The sequence below is a fragment of the Microtus ochrogaster genome, chromosome 6, assembly GCF_000317375.1.
Source record: "Microtus ochrogaster isolate Prairie Vole_2 chromosome 6, MicOch1.0, whole genome shotgun sequence".
NCBI lineage: Eukaryota > Metazoa > Chordata > Mammalia > Rodentia > Cricetidae > Microtus > Microtus ochrogaster.
In genome coordinates this window covers 36,012,877-36,017,167 of record NC_022013.1, presented here as the reverse complement: position 1 = coordinate 36,017,167, position 4,291 = coordinate 36,012,877, and positions in this window count along the sequence as shown.

The following is a 4,291-nucleotide window of genomic DNA, read 5'->3' as shown; positions in this document are numbered from 1 at the left end:
ACTAACGAATATCTTGCATATCACCATAGAACCTTCATCTGGTGATGGATGGAGATAGAGACAGAGACCCACACTGGAACACTGAACTGAGCTCGCAAGGTCCCAATGAGGAGCAGAAGGAGGGAGAACATGGGCAAGGACGTCGGGACCACGAGGGATGCACCCACCCACTGAGACAGTAGAGCTGATCTATTGGGAGCTCACCAAGGCCAGCTGGACTGTGACTGAAAAAGCATGGGATAAAACAGGACTCTCTGAATATGGCGGACAATGAGAGCTGCTGAGAAGCCAAGGACAATGGCACTGGGTTTTGATCCTACTTCGTGTTCTGGCTTTGTGGGAGCCTAGCCTGTTTGGATGTTCACCTTCCTAGACATGGACGGAGGGGGAGGGGACCTTGGACTTTCCACAGGGCAGGGAACCCTGACTGCTCTTCGGACTGGAGAGGGACGGGGAGAGGTGTGGGGAGACGGGGAGAAGGGTGGGAGGAGGGGGAGGGAAATGGGAGGCTGGGATTAGGCAGAAACCTTTTTTTTCTCTTTTTCTCAATAAAAAATTAAAAAAATAATTAAAAAAAAGAAATTAAGTCTGCTTTATTTTCTGATTTTTATGTGTTTATGACACATATGTATGGAAATATGCATGTTCGTGTGTATGTGCACATACCTGGTTATCCTCTTCTAAGCCATAGCATGTTATGTTCCCTCAAATTTATTTTCCATCTTTTACTTTGAGGTTGTGTCTCTGCCTCAACTCTATGTTGAGGTTTCCTTAACTAGACTAGAAGCCACCAATCCCTAGTAACCCTTCTGCCTTCATAACCCTGGAGAGGGCATTATAAAGTTTATCACAGTAGTTCTCAAACTTCCTAGTGCTGCAATCATTTAATAGAGGTCCCTTGTTTTGACTGCCAACCATAAAATTGTTTTGTTGCTATTTCATAATTGTAATTTTGCTATTATGAATTGTTATCTGTTTGTAGGATATGTGATATGTGACACCCCCCCAAGGTTACAATCCACAGATTGAGAATTGTTGATTTGTAGAACGATTGGATTGTTATATAGGTTCTTTGAATTTGAACACTTGCCCTCAAGATTTTACAGCAAGCACACATTTTCATCTAGTCATTTATTTCTCTAGGGACTTTCAATATGAAGTACTATTGACTGTATGTATGAATATTTGTTAATGTTTCCATATTTGCTATGACTTGATTGAAAGCAACAAGTACTTTGAAAAAAAAAAAAGGTTAGCTACCATGTTTCCTAAATTTCTAAATCAGTCTGTAATTTAAGCATAGTTATTTCAACTTGTCAATAACAGTATTTATAAATAATAACAAAATACTAAAAATTCTCTGCTTTACCCACATATTCTCATGTACTTCAAAGTACACGTGAGAAACAAAATTGTTGTGGAATATTATTTTAAGCATGGAAAGATTTATTACATTTCTTTATGCTGAGTTTTTAATGATGTAAAGATGTGTTACATTTGTTTATGGTGCATTTGTTTAATCATGTGAAGTTGTGTTGCATTTGTTTCAACTCACCTGCCTAAGTCACTTGATTGGGCTAATAAAATGCTTAACAGACAAAAGCTAGGCAGAAGAAAGATAGGCAGAGCTGAGAGGCAACAAAAAAAAAAAAAATAAGTAGGAACAGAAATTTAGACTCTAAAGACAGAGAATAGAACAAGAGTGACAAAGAGGGACATGCCTGGGGCCAGAAGTGAGTGCAGTCAGACAGCAGGCAGACAAGGAAAGCAGTGAAACTGAGATACAGAACAAAAGAAAGGTTTTAAAAAAAAGCCCCGAGGCCAAACATAGATGAAAAGAAACAGGTGGGACAAGTACAGGATAAGCCAAGCATTCATAACTAATAAGAAGTCTCTGTAGATGGCCAAAAAGAAAAAGCCTGCTACACAGGATCTTGGAAATCCCCAGATAATGGGCACGTTTACTTTTCCATCGTGGATCAATTTAGAGAACTCAAGAACAATTTCACCGGGTTTTGATCCTACTTCACGTACTGGCTTTGGGGGAGCCTAGGCAGTTTGGATGCTAACCTTACTAGACCTGGATTGAGGTGGGTGGTCCTTGAACTTCCCACAGGGCAGGGAAACATGATTGCTCTTTGGGAAGGGGGACTTAATTGGGGGAGGAGGAGGGAAACGGGAGGAGGTGGCAGGGAAGAGACAGAAATCTTTAAATAAATAAATAAATAAATAAATAAATAAATAAATAAATAAATAAATAATAAGTAAGTAAGTAAGTAAGTAAGTAAGTAAGTAAAAAAAAGAAGACGCCAATGTCCCTCTAACTAGAGGGAGTATTGAGAAGAGTTATGACTAACTAAAACTCAGGATCCGGCCACTTCTGTAGGAACTTGGTGCACTCTGGTACCAGATTCAAACCCAATGGACTACGGGGCTGGAGAGATGGCTCATTGGTTAAGAGCATTGTCTGCTCTTCCAATGGTCCTGAGTTCAATTCCCAGCACATGCTGGCTCACAACAATCTGTAAAGAGGTCTGGTGCCCTCTTCTGGCCTGCAGATATGCACACATGCAGGATATTGTATACATAATAAATAAATAGATATTTTTTTTTAAAAAAAGAATAACCAACAGTATACATCTAAAAGGCAATAATCACCAGCTCAGGAGGCTTATAAAAAATTATCAGCAAAATATCTTCAACATATATATGTTTAAACATTAGAATTTTTCTTTCTTTTTGGAGGTAACAAACATCAGATTTCTCCCAATGCACCCAAATGATTACCCATTTTGTAGAATATAAAAGTTTGGAGATAAGAACTCAAGATAAAATATTATATCAGCATAAACAAAATATTTTTTTATTTATTTGGGTATACAAACAACTGTTAAAGGCAGGTCCCTTACCCAGAAGAAAATGACCAACACTAAATGAGTTCAATGGTATTTTTGGAGGCTTATTGTCTTATATTGTTTTCTCTGCCTATTTTTTAACCTTAAAGGTCTTGTTTGACTATATATTATAGTTTCAGATTTTCTGTTTCTGTAGGATTTCCATATGAGTGATTGTGTGTCTCTGTGTCTATTTGTGCTTCTTGTAATTTTTCTTCGGCTCATTATTATTTTTGTTTGTTGTGTTCTATTCTGGTTTTTTCTGTTTTTCTTGCTGTTGTCTATTTCTAATTAGAGAGAGAGAAATGGTGTGAATGTGGGTGGGTGTGGAAGTATGGAGAATCTATGAATGAGTGGAGGATGGGAAACTGATTCAAATATATTGTGTGGAATAATAGTCTGTTTCCAGTTAAACAAAAAGAAAAATGCCTAAAACAACCGACAAAATTAATAATATTTTTATAACTCCCAGCTAATTTCAGGTTCTACTCAATATGTTCTCATATGAAAACATAATAAACTGTATAGGACAGTGGTTCTTTAGCTACACCCCCCACAGGGTTTGCATATCAGATATCCTGCATAGCAGATATTTACAATTCATAAATGTAGCAAAATTGTAGTTAAAAAGTAGCAGTGAAATAATTAATGGTTGGGGTCATAACAAGATGAGCAACTTGTTATAGGCTCACAGTGTTAGAAAGGCTGAGAACCTCTGATGTAGGATGAGTTGGTGCTCACAGCATTTCAACAGTTCTATAAACACCTGGATGCTAGCTCTCCATCCTGTTATAGGAAGCAAAACTACCACCTTGTTCATGTCTTATACAACCTTTATTGTGTTTTGTTTATTTTCATAGCTAAATATAATCCTACAAAATATGGGAATAATTTTCACTGATTATATTTTGTCTCCACTGAGTTTAAAATGGTTGTTCTAAAATTAGTTTATTTTCCTATTATCTAGGATATGGGACATAGAAGAAGGCTCAGTGAGCCAAGATAAAATGCAAAGTAAAATATTTGCTTTACTGATTTACATATTTGTTTATATTTAGTACCAGGCTATAGCGAGCAAGACATTTTATTTTCCCTTCTGTTTTTATACTCATGAACCATGCAATTCAAGGTTGCCTGCTGCAAAGTTGTAAACTACCAGTTGTAATATCATAGTGGGAATCAAAACCCACCAAATAGACAGAAAATGTGTTTTAAAAGAGACATCACCAATTTATTTGTTTATAGCTAAATTCCCCTGAGCATGCTGCTTCTATCCTTTTCTCCCTCATACATAGATCAAGTTTGAGATTTTCGTCTCCAGGGGACATACTGTGAGGAATAAACAAACAGGACCTTTTTTCTTTTCAAAACTTCACACTGTCCTTCACCTTCTACGG